Source organism: Triticum dicoccoides, chromosome 6B (genome assembly GCF_002162155.2).
Source record: "Triticum dicoccoides isolate Atlit2015 ecotype Zavitan chromosome 6B, WEW_v2.0, whole genome shotgun sequence".
NCBI classification, from domain to species: domain Eukaryota; kingdom Viridiplantae; phylum Streptophyta; class Magnoliopsida; order Poales; family Poaceae; genus Triticum; species Triticum dicoccoides.
Genome location: NC_041391.1, coordinates 311,014,281 through 311,028,068, shown reverse-complemented (window position 1 = coordinate 311,028,068; position 13,788 = coordinate 311,014,281).

Genomic DNA, 13,788 nt, shown 5'->3' with positions numbered 1-13,788 from the left:
GGCAGGGCGGCTCGGCGGCGGGGCTGGGACGGGGTGAGGGCGGCGGGGTGGCGGCGTATTTATAGGAGGGGGGCTCGGCCGGCTTGGAGAAGGGGTGACGGCGGGGTGGCTCGGGGTCGGACTCCCCGAGTCCGGCGGCGACACGGTGGCAGGGGCGGTGGCGCTGGCGAGGCCGGCCCGGCTCGACTGGGCCTTGGACCAGTCGGGCTCTCGCGCGTTTTTTAAATTCCGCCGAAGAGAAAATAAATTCTAAATAAATAAATAAAAATCTAAAAATGCCAAAACAAATTTTCACCGTCTAAATAAAATATTTAGAACGAGATGAACATTTTCTTGGCCCTAAAATACAGTTTTGAAGAACGTACAATTTTTCCTAAATTCAAATAAAATAGCAAAAACTCCAAAATACATCTTATTTGATTTTTTTTATTAAATCCCCAATATTTCTTTATTTTGGGAAAGTCCTTTTATTCCCTCTTTCATAATTTTTTTAATAGAAATAATTGAAGATAAAATATATGAAATCAAATGATCCTATTTTCGAATTTTGAGAAACCCCAAATATGAAAATAATGAAATCCCCAACTCTCTCCGAGGGTCCTTGAGTTGCATAGAATTTCTAGGATCAAACCAGAAGCAAATAAAATATGATATGCATTGATGATCTAGTGTATAACATTCCAAATTGAAAATTTGGGATGTTACAATTTTAAAATTCTTGTAAATCCAAAACACGTCTAAAAATCATGAAACTTGGCATGGGTGTCATGTCATGGTACTACCATGCTGTGGTAAAAAAATAGTTCGAATAGGAACAGATTTTGGTATAAGCTTCTTGCAAACCGAAGCTTCTCTCAAGAAGGCTTGTGGTTCTGAGAGGGAACGTGCCACCTTTGAGTGCGAAACAATATACGCTGTCCCCCTTGAGTTTATTTACAAAGGAAACATAGAACTACATGAGTGCCCTATTAAATTTTGGAATTATTCCGGCTTCGTTTGGCCTTATTTACACATTAATTGAGTTTTTGGTCATTTAATGTGCATAATTCAAATTTGAACTACAATCACATGCTCCCGTGCACCAAAGTTTGTTGAAAAATCACACTTGTGTTCGGGTGAATTTCTAGGTCCCATGCAAAAAATGAGAATAAAATTCAAACATCTGGGCATCTTGGCTCGGTTGAGAACATTGAGAAACTTGGTTTTAAAATCATGAAATTTGGCATGGTGTCATGTCATGGTAGTACCATGCCGTGGTAAAAAAAATTGGCCGAATAGGAACAAATTTTGGTATAAGCTTCTTGCAAATCGGAGCTTCTCTCAAGAAGGCTCGTGGTTCTGGGAGGGAACGTGTCACCTTTGTGCATAATTCAAATTTGAAATACAAGCACATATTCCAATGCACCAAAGTTGGTTGAAAAATCACATGTGTGTCCTCGGGTAAATTTCTAGGTTACGTGCAAGAAATGGGAATGAAATTCAAAATTCTGGGCGTCGTGGCTGAGTTGGAAACATTGAGAAACTTTGTTTTTTTAATTCCTGTAAATCCAAAACGCGCATGAAAATAATGAAACTTGGCTTGGTGCCATGACATGGCACCAACATGTTGTGGTAATTTTGCAGTCCCATTTGCAAAGGCGCACACATTAACAATCAACAAAGTCATTTTGGAACAAGTGCTGTCGCGTTACAATCGGAAACACAAGTATTATTGAAACCGTGGGTGTTCTACTTACTAGTACCATTTACATGCCGCCACGCGTCCCCATTTTTTATTAGCTAGGAGGCGCCGTGCGGGGCAGCTATTTGAGTACAAGAGGCGTGCTATCAGAACCCTGCGCATGCTTATCGGGAGGAGAGCCCTTTGACCTCCATCTGCCGTCCACCTCTCTCCCAAGGTCTCCATTAATGGCGCCCGAGCCTCTGTTTAATGGCGTGGCTATGTCTCACTCGACTGAGATTTAAGAGAGAAAAAAGAAAATCTAAAAGCACGGATCTTGATGTAAGATCCGACGGACCTATATAGCATCTACTGCGACTTATAGCAAGACTAATGAATATATAAGGACGATTAATTGTCTTACATAATTAGAAAGATAGTTAAAAAGTCACATGCGGCTACACCCGAAATACACAAGGGCGAAAGAAGAAGGAAGACAAGGATCTGGCTCGCTGATCTCTACTTTCTTTATGCGTTGCTGCAGGCCGTGGGAACTAGTCTCCGTGGCGAGCGGCGATGAGCTCTTTCGTGTCCTCAAGACGCTGCTTGAGAACATCCATGGATTCCTCCACCAGCCTTTGGCGCTCGTTGCGGAGCATGTCATTCTCGTCCATAAGTTTCTTGAGGATGACGCCGGTCCTCTTCAACAAGGCGCTGGTCTCCTCCTGCTGGTCTGCACTTCGGACGATCTTCTCCCTCAGCTGGTCGCGCTCGGCCCAGAGCCTCTCATTGCCCTCCCTTAGTTGTCGGATGACGCCACTAGCATGTTCAAATGAGGCTTTCATGTCGTCCTGCAACCTCGCCCAGCCGGAGATCTGATCCATCTGGCTATGGACGATCACATGCATGCGCCTGTAACAGTCGTCGCCTGCCCGCGAGAAATTTTCCCAGGACGCCGCGGCGCGGCGGGACACCTCTGCTGCATTCACGGCGCGGCGGGACATCTCTGCTGCTTCTGCAGCGCGGCCAGACCAGTCTGCTGCATCGACGGCGTGACGGGACCTCTATGCTGCTTCAGCAGCGCGGCGGGACCTCTGTGCTGCTAATTCCGCGCGGCGGGACATGTCGGCTGCTCTCGCAGCGAGGCGGACATCTCTCGTGCTTCCGCTTCCATGCTCGCCTCTCCCTAGTGGCAATCTCTCGACCCAGAACTTACGCTGGCCATGGCAGACGCAAGGGAAGGATGCTGCATGACTTGTTTGTTTTTGTGGATGAGGAGTTGAGGAGGAATGTGCAGTCATCTTGGCATACTAGTATTTATAACCGAGTACTAATACACTCCTAAGTGGGAAACTATTTAGGTTGTGATCGGTGTGAACAGGTTTGCAATTCAATATAGCATGGTACTAATACACTCCCAAGTGGGAAACCGTTTAGGTTGTGATTGGTGTGAACAGGTTTGCAATTCAATATAGCGTGGAGTAATTTGGAATGTGACGAGACGCAAGCTCAAAATTTATTGACGGTTCTAGTTTCGAAGTGCGGCACTATTCCCGGATGGAGTAGTTCCTTTTCTACTCCCTCCTTTCCGGTTTCATAGGGCTTATCTCAAAATTTTAGTTTTTCCATTTTATAAGGCTCAATTTGGTTGTTCTCCATCACATGTTCAGATTCCAAGGTGCATTAAATCATTGCATGCAAGTATTAAGAGAAAATTGACCAATGCATGTACTTTATGCATGCATGCATTGCAATTAATGCATTGATAAACATAATTTTTTGAGAAAAATAAGAGCATTAATTAGGTGCTTTTGCAAACTACAAAAATATTCCACCACTCACCATCTTGGTTGGTGAGATTTTTGAATTAAACCATATAAACCGGAAAGGAGGGAGTACTGCTGTGTACGTGCAATAACTGGCACCATCGTATACATATCTTACGGTTAATGGGGCGTTCGACAGGAATAGCCGCGTGGCGAGCTCGAGGCTAGTCTTTTTTTAGATGCATTAAACCTATCTCTCAGGACTTCTCGCACGCACCATCGTGCCACCCACAAAAACTTGTACTCTGAGTTTAGTACGTTATACAGGAAGAGAAGAGGTGCACGCACGCACTCGTCCTCTCACACACGCATCTGTTTTTTCTCGAAAAGGAGGATGATGACCCCCGGCATCTACATCTCGGAGTCACACATGCATATGTAGCTACGAATTGTAGTGTTCTCAACCATCCGATTGGCTCTATCATGGATGTACCTATATACTAAAACATGTCTAGATACATCTATATTTTGACAAATGGAAGGCATGTATTGTGGAACAGAGGGAGTGCTTGTCATCAAAATGGATAAAAAGGGATGTATCTAGAACTAAAATACGTCTACATACATCTCCTTTTATCCATTTTGATGACAAGTAGTACTTCTTATCCAAAGGAACTTTATATCCAACAGACACCAAATATCCGTTCGACTGTTGGAAATTACTGATCTGATGTCGAAGTAATTGCTGCATGGCCACCAAAACCCACCATTTCTTAAGCTAAAGTAGACCGAGGTAATCCCTATATTAGCATATTACTAAGATAAATAGAAGGCATTGTAGAAAGATTTAGGACGTGAGCTTGTCAATCTAAATGTGGAGGGACACCAGCTTAGCCCCGGCCAGCAGCTTGGGCGGAACTATGAAGAAGGTCAGCTCCTGCATGTCGACATCACCGGGATCCTTGATGCTTGTCACCTCCATTTCCACCTTGACGGCGTCGGTCGTGCCTTTCGGCTCCCCCGGCAGGCCGTTCGCCCACAGCTTGGCCACGTAGTGCGGCAGTGGGGACGCCCCCGCTTTGATGCATACAACCGACACGGGGATAGGCGCGCCGATGTCGAGCACGCCACCGACCAAGAAAAATGCGCGGTCGTCCTCCTCTGCGAACAACAAGAGCCGTGGCTCTGACAGTGGCACTTGCAGCTCGAGCACCTTACCGTACTAGATCCTGTGCACGGGCATGGGATGCGCGGTGCTGATGTGGTGGTAGAGCGCCGGCGGCGGGCTTTCGTAGCTGCAGACGGGCACGGGGCATTTGTAGGGCGCGAGCGGACACACGCTTTGGTGATCGACGAGCTTGTGGTAAGTGACGTAGAGCCCACGGCATTCGTGCGGGCACTCCACCCTCACCGACGAAAGGACGGAGTCCGCCGCCGTGTTCCGCACGTCGAAGCCACCGCCGCGCTTGCACTTCTGGCACTGCCGCTGGTTCCCGGGGCGCTCGACGTGGCAGTTCGCGCAGGCCAGGTGCCCTCCCTTGCACTGCAGAAATCAATGAAACAACACATCAATCAAGAAACCCGCACCTTGCTCAATCAGCCAAACGGATGAGGTGTATTCGAACCTCATACACTGGAGGCGTCAAGGGGCGGAGGCACAAGGGGCAGTGGAGCACGGTGAGGTCCATTGAGACCTTAGAGAGCTCCATCATCGGGTCCTATTCGGTCTGCATGATCTCGCGCTCCTCGTGCACAACCATCTCTCGACTTGGGCCGGGGCAAAATGAAGCTTTACCGTCACATATTTTATACTACTTCAAGGTGCATTAAATCAACACATGCAAGTATCAAAAGGAGAGTCACGACATGCATGCATGCATTGTAATTAATGCATCGGTAAACGCAAATTATTGAAATATATCGAGTGCAGTGCTTTGGTGTGTCGCGTCAACTCATACATCAACGAGAAGTTTGATTATCCTCTCCCTCGCAGACTTAACTGCACCTGCCTTTGGCTGTATGACAGGTTGGCCACACACCTGTCAGGCCCACCTGTCATAGACGCAAAGGCAGGAGCATCACTCCCTCGCCCATGAGCGTGGTGGCTGGCAAGACTAGGAGAAGCTTTTGCTACACGCTCTCCCTCCCGCACGCGGTGGACATGCAGCAGTTCAATCGATGTCAGATGGCCAGAAGCGTGCTGTAGTACTCCTCTAGTGCAGTAGTACTCCATCATTGTTCGACTTCCCGAAGAGGCGAAGAGCCAAGCGCAGCCCGGACGCTCGTGTGGCAGTTTCATGTGTAGAGTACTACTAGTCTAGGATAGCGTGTACCATGCATGTAAGCTTAAAATCGTTGGGGATGGCTCCATGCTATGTGTCCGTCTTGAAGTTTTTTAAAAAAACTAAAATAGTCTTCTGGCCCTACCTGTCACCCTGGTGATTGTAGTTTGCACGCTCATCTGGTCAAGACAGGAATATATATTTTAATTTGTTTTTTTCAAAAAGGGGGGACTCCCCGGCCTCTGCATCAGAACGATGCATACGACCACATATATTTTAATTTGTGGTGGGTAAATGTTAGAGGTTGCAGCAAATATATTGTACATTGCGGGTCTTTCAGCCAAGTTTAGAGGCAAGCATGTGGGGCCAGTGCTATGATGTGTCGTGTCAACTCGTACAACGAGGAGAAGCTTGATTTTACTACTACACGCCTTCTCCCTCGCCCATGCGCGCGGTTGCTCACAAACGAGGACAAGCTTTTTCTTAGTAGTACTTCTACAACAAGCTATCCGTCCCGCTCACGGTGGACGGACATGCAGCGGTGGATTCAACACTGTAGAAGCAGTAGTAGTAACATCATTGTTCGTCTTCTCGAAGAGGCAAAGAGCCAAGCGGAAGCGCAAACTGAACATTGCAGTTGCGAACATTGGAGCATGCATATAGCCAGGCTCTTGCATGAGACAAAATTGCTATGTGAGCCCACTATTGTACTAGTACGTACAACTACTTGCTAGTATAGAGCCCTGTAAACCAGAAAGGAGTATTTGCCCTTCTAGAGATTTCAACAAGTGACTAAACTACACCGAGACGGAGTACATATGGAGCAAAATGAGTGAATTTGCACCGTAAATAAATACGTACTAGTTCTATCATTTTCCTCTCCGAGGTGCACAATATTGAGTATACTGACTAGACTCTTTTTGACATGCATTTACGGTTTTTTTGACACAGTACAAACGCAAGCGCTCATATACACGCGCATACACTCACCCCTATGAACACACACACGCACGGCACTATCATCTTGAAATTTATGAAGTCACCATAGGCACCTCGTCGTCGACGGGTCCATAGGTGCTTGAATGCCAAGGAGGGAGAGGGTAGCGGTTCCCGAGATGTTGAACGGTCAATGATGCATCCTCAATTACATGCAGAGGGAATTAATTGGAGAAGCAGAATAGAGCTAGCATGATGTGAATGCAACAAAGTTTGGACTCTCATATAATAAAGGCGCCCCACCACTCCAATCCATCTACTCCCAAGTCTCTGCGCAACACTGCTCACTCCAATCCAAGACCAAGTGACCAGAAGCCACAAGCACCTATGGAGGCGATGGACGAGAGCGGTAGTCGGCTATGCCAAATCATCGAAGGCGCCGGCCTGTGGCCCTGCACCGCGCAGCATTTCTAGACGGTGCTGGCAACCGCAGGCATCGTAGCCCTCACCGACGCCAGCTTCGCCTCTCGCATGGACGACAGATGGTCAACTCCATCCGCAAGTTCACCGCTGTCAAGAAGCGCGTGGACGACCTTGCCGTACTGCTCCAGCCCGCGCGCCCAGGCTACTCATTGCCTGCCACTCTTATCGGCCTCCATGGTGACGAGCTCTTTCAAGCCCTGGTGGCCCTGCAGGTGCCGGAGGTCGCGACAAAGAATGTGCACCTCGAGGACGCGCTCGCCATGCAGCGCCTCGCCATGCAAGAAATCGTCGACCTGCACATCCACATCTACGAGGAAATCGTCTACATAGGCCACTACAAGGCAAGCAAGGACAGAAAGACGTTGGCCTTCTTTCAGTGACTGGAATCTTTGTACGCCATTGTTTAGAAGCACGTTGACCTGGCCACGAAAGCCGCTGCTACTTAGGCGCCGCTCGGTGGGCCGGCGCCCTGAGTCGAGGAGGTGGACGTCATCGATGGATGCATCTCTTCTTCTTGCCTCCTGTAACCAGCACTGCATCGCCTCATGGCCTTAATGTTTTATTAGTATAGTACTCCCTCCGTTCCCAAATATAAGTCTTTCTGAAGATTCCAGCAAGTGACTACTACACACGAAGCAAAATGAGTGAATCTACACTTTAAAATAAGTCTACATACATCTATATGCTGTATTCCATTTGAAATAGTATCTAAAAAGGCTTATATTTAGGAATGGAGGGAGTATATGGCATTTTTATTCCATTCATAATGTTTTCACTGTGAGGTAGGGCTGCAGTTGAGCAAACCCACCCGGCCCATCGACCGTCGGCCGAGTTTAGAATTAGAAGAGAGAAACGAGGGAGGAGGGCTAGCTGTAGCACGGACGCTGTTCTCAGATGGGACTCGTGTTTATAGAATAGGAGTACTGAGCACTCGTGCCTCTTTTTTTTGAGGGAGAAATTAGTCGTATGTCTAGTACCACTAGTTGGGTGCGTGCGACCTATAGGTGTCATCACTTTAGGTCTGCTTTTCGAACTGCAACTACGCTTCACAATACATATTTTTTCATGCACTTATCCTCCTATATGTACTCCTAGGCTATTTCCACGTGCTCCCGTTCACCGACATGTGGGACATAGAGCATCTGGGTCGTAGTGCATGCACGACTCGGAGCATATGCCGGGGTACTTTACATTTCAGACCTCACGAATTACATGCAAACCCCCCGTAGAAGAATAAATAAATGAATGAATTACTACATGAAACTGGATTATTTTCGTGGAAACCGGAGCACGTTCATTAAATTTTGGACATAACACGTTTATAAAAAATGACCGGACCTAAACCAGTCTAAGGGCCTCTTTGATTTTTCCCGCAAAAAAAGGGCCTCTTTGATTCGCAGGATACTGAAAACACAGGAATGGGGAAAGTATGATGGTGATGAACCGAGACGAGGAGAACTCTAACTCAGTTAGACGTTAGAGTTAGATTCTAACCCTGAACTAACTCTAAATCAAAGAGGTGTATGGATGGCAGGGTTGGATTGACAATAAATGCTCTTTCTCAACCATTTGACTACTTTGGACCCTATTTCCTGCCGGATTTGGTGTGGCTGTCTCTTCTGTGGCCTCCGACAATAAATGCTCACAATTGACATAAATGAACCATCTATACAAATCAAGCATGCAAAACATGATAATTTTTTACTTTGTCCATACAAATGAGATATCCCACTTAAACATACAAGTCGTCAATCAAGCTTCACAAAATAAAAAAACACTTCATGAAACAAAGCATGAGCTAACTCATCACAGAAGTCATTCATGATAGGGAGGGAGCCCGGAGACCCTCATGCACCGAGGGAGGAGCTCGCCATTGTCGCTCTGGAGGAAGGCTCTGTAGAGCCCAAGCCCTGGGAACCCCTCTAACGCTGGCCCTTGCGAGTTGAGGTCGACACCGGCATGGGTAGCAGGGCTGCTTGCCACCGACTAGGAACTTAATCTTTGGGCCTCTAGAAATAATGCAAGCCTGTAACTAAAATACCTAGAAAGGTGAACTGAATCTTTGGGCCTCGAGAAATAATGCAAGCCTGAAACTGAAATACCTAGAAAGGTGAACTGAATCTTTGATAGGGGCAAAGGTGTCCCGATGTTTCAATGAGATAGCAATTGTTTTCTATGTGAGTCAACTTTGACGATCCGACTACGAACGTACGAAGACGTCGCGCCTTAGCAATCGCTAAACCAACTTCCGAGGGGTTATTGACCACGCCGGAGCACGATCAACCTGACCACGAGGGTCTATTTCCTGTGAGCAAACGAAGAACAAGCAAGAAACTGAGATTGCAATCTGGATATTGTGAATAAAAGAGGAAAGCTTTATTAATGAAGGTGGGGTTCTCTGACGCCTTGGTCTGGTCGTTGAACACAAACGAAGTACGCGAAGTTGCAGCTATGGTGAACTTTTAATCTAAACAAAACCCAAAGTCTAAACGACTCCCTAAGGGCTATATATATGGAGGAAGAGGGGGGAATTGCGTGGCCCTTGGAGGAGGGGTCCGAAACCAACCCTAACTCTTGTTTCCCCACACATACGGACTCTAAAAACAGCCTATACTTATGTATTTCGAAAATACATGGGCCTGACCCAATAATAAGGTGACGCAGCACCTAGAATAGCCTCTAGACGAAATTTATGAAGTGGCATCTTGTATATTTCGTCCAAGGCCTCATGCACTCCTTATGGTGGCTTCAAAGTCCTGAAATCATCACTTGTAACTCCGTTCTTGATCCTCTTGCGCATGCCATCAACTCCATGTGTGTTCTTGCTCCAATGTTCATCCTTCTCCAAGCTAGGCCCTTCATTTGTAAGCAAAACAAATGTATCCAATTTAGGCAGCATCATATTCTCATGAACATTAGAATCATTACCAAGAAACGAAAGTACCTGGTAATTTAATTGGCGTACGCGAGATCTAGTAATTGGTCCAGTATATGTAACAGTAGGGGCTGTGGGTGTAACCATGGTATTGATGTCCTCATCAATCTTTGGGCCTCTAAAAATAATGCAAGCCTGAAATTGAAATACCTAGAAAGGTGAACTGAATCTTTGGGCCTCTAGAAAGATTTATGACCTCCTCAAGCAGCATCAAACAATTCCATGCGTGCACCACAAATCTATACCAAGTTTGATCAGGATCTACTTTTCCAAATCAGAATTAGCGCTAGAGCAAGCAAGATCAATGATATGGCCGTGAGACAGAGAAGGAACGAACAAACTCACCCCTCTCACAACCTCTCTGGTAGATGCGCCGCCGCTACTCACGACAGAGGGAGAAAAAACAACTGGTGAAGGGGGAGCGGGGCGAGCTTCGAAGGCCAGAGGGAGAGGGCGGCCGGAGTAGGGCGGCGGAGGCCGGAAGGAGAGGGCGGCCGGAGGAGAGAGAGGGCGAGCGGCGCTTGGGCAGGCGGCCCTATGGGGAACATAGAGGATTCGTGCGAGAGGGGGGGGGAGCGATCTGGTGCGTGCAGGGGAGATTTTTTTAGTTCTATTTTAGTGGGCCCGAGGATAACTAACCCAATTAGAACCTCTCCACCGGGCTAGTTTTATTAGCTTGGTTAGAGCAAACTAGCTCAAACTAACCCCTCTTGTTTCGATAATTCGAGGCTATTTCTTTCCCACAAAAAAATTTGAGGCTATTTCAACCCAAACTAGCTCTAACTCAGGGATCCAAACAAAGAGGAGTGTTACTGTAGATGCTATAGTGTGGACCGTAGCACATTGTTTTTTATGGCCATATCACCACATTGTTTTCTACTGCTAGTTCACTGGGCTGCCGTGGTTCGGACTGCTGGTTCACTGGGCTGCCGTGGTTCGCACTCCTCCGACCTGAGTAGTAGTAGTACTAGTATATACCGCATCATTCTTTGCCCCTTCTTACTACTCCGACATGTGGGAGAGCCAGCATCCGGGTCAACGTGTCATGCACCAGATTAGAGCGCGGAACGGAAGGGGGGCATCACCCCGGTCGGAGCGCCAGTAATTCATGCTATAGTGAGTGGTCATATCACAAGTCTTTCCAGCAGTAACACGCCGTCAAATCGCACAGCCCGAACTTTGCAGCAATATGTTTGAGAATCCGCCACTCGCTCACCCTCGTCGCCTCTCTGTCAAACCGCCTACCCGAAAACTGCCGCGCGTACTGCCTGGGAAAGGCCCCGCCCTCAACTTTTAACCACATGAAAATAGTTCGAGCTTGTTCGTTATATATAAATACAGTACTTACTGTATGTTTATTCACCCGTGGGGTTGTTCAATGAATGGAGGGGCGGGGAGCACAAGTGAACAATACTGTAGTACTACTAGTAGTAAGTAGGAGTCGTACAGTAGTCACCTTAAATAGAGAGTTTCTTTTCTTTAATGCCACGTACATAAATTGAAACACTTGTTGTGGAGAGAAAAAAGATAACCACTCCACTATATATGGACGCAGGGGCCTGAGCGCTTGCTTTACTAGGGTTGCTCTCTTCATTCTCTCATCCTCTCCAGATATAAACAAGACAGTGGTAGCGACATTTTCTCTCTGCTCACCGCTGTTCACAGATCCAGCCGGATCCCTTCGGCCGGTGTGTGTAGAGGACTAAAAGGTGCATCGTTCACGCGGTCATCGCTGCCGAGGGAGGAAACCCATAGCTACCGGAGGGGCCCGATCCTCTGCCTGTGTCGTTCTCTCCGACACAGCGCCGGCTCGGGAGGTCCTCTGACCCTTCTTCCTCCCTGCCATATTGTTCGCAGATCCGACCTGCCGCCGCTGACATCCCGGTGACCCTCAGGTATATGTTCTTCGAAAGCGGCCTTGCTCTACTGCCCCAGCTCCCCATGTGTCTGCATGTGCATCTTTTTCTACTCCCATCAGCTCTTCCAAAGCCACCTAAATTTTTAGTATTATTAGAGGTAAAGCTACTTCATGCATTCGAATCTAGGGCTTTGTTCAAACAACAAAGAAAGGGGGGAAAGTTGTTGGATGAATCTAGGACTTGATTCAAAGAGGAAATAATATGGTGAAAGTAGTAGAGACCAGATACCCAACCGGTCTCTTGGTTGAAAAGGGAAATAATGGGAAAACGCAGTACAAACTGGATAAGGAACGGATCTATTATTGGTTGAAAAAAGGATAGAAAGTGGCGGCTGGTGGACAAGTCAACAGAGTATGTCCAGGATTAGATTTGCTGCCATCACATAGTAAAAGGTCTCCAGGATTAGATTTGCTGCCCTCACATAGTAAAAGGTCTCGGGATTAGATTTGCTGCCCTCACATAGTAAAAGGTCTCCAGGATTAGATTTGCTGCCCTCACATAGTAAAAGGTCTCCAGGATTAGATTTGCTGCCCTCACATAGTAAAAGGTCTCCAGGATTAGATTTGCCGCCCTCACATAGTACAAGGTCTCCAGGATTAGGTTTGCTGCCTTCACATAGCATGAACAAACTCGGCATCACCACTTTATGCCTCCTTGTAGGTACATTGTGCTGATGCATCCACTGTCGCATGTCCTTATACCATCCTTTTGCTGTTGTTAATGTAAGGGCGCATGTAAAATGAAGCAATCACACTATTACCTTAGGGACATGTCTAACCAGTGTTATTGTTAATCTAATGCCTCCAGTGATAAGATGCAATTAAACTGTGTTACAAATGGCAATCCTGCTGTTTTCCCCACTATGATAAGTAAGTTGCTCCTTTACGCTGCTGAGTGTCCTGGTGTGCCCACGGTCCCATGCCCTTAAACCAACTCTTTAACTATTGTTGATTTACTGTGTCTGGTAAACAAGCAATGCCACCATTAAAGTAATCCCATATTTGAGGAATCTCATTGTTGATCGTAATGCTTCTAGTAACATGAAGCATTGCTGACGTTTTAAAATTTCTACTGTCCTTGCGTGATTTCCATGAACATAATTAAGATGCTTCTTTTCATTTTGTATATGTTTCGTATATTCTTATTGACCAGCAACTGTTTACTTTCTATCTTTTTGTGCAGATAGGGATATCCATTTCACCTTGTTGTTATTGTGACCTTTTGGTGAACTGCACAAAACACTTTTTTTTGGAATGAGTGTCTTGTGCAATTCAACTAAACTGTCACGTGGGCAACATCTCTCAATTTTGGTGGAACTGCACAAAATGGTGATTGGAGTTTCCAAAATCTCCGTCAAGTTCTGCTGGTAATCTTGTGCAACATTTTATTAGCCTTTGCAAGATGGAGCGGTCACTGCCACCACAATGGTACTTTATTTTAGTGGAACTGCACAAAAGGGTAAGAAAATTATAGTTGCACCTTACATGAGCCGGATAACCAACCTTAATGTTCCTCAATTTTAGTGCAACTACTAAAGAAGAACCTGCCAGCTCACGAGAGCAAGTACTTCTTGCTAGCTGAATGATGCAATCTTTGCTTCATTTTAGGTGAACTGCAGAAAAAGGCACATGAATTGAATCATGGAACTCCAGGCAGACCTCATCCTAGTGGAGCTGCAGGTTGAGTTCAAGGAGGCCGCTATTAAAGCGAAATCATGCTCTCCTGTCTCCTTGTTTGTGCTGTGCAAACAGGAATGCTCAACTACAGATGTTGTGACAGTCAAGAGCATTCGCCAAGTTCTTCGATT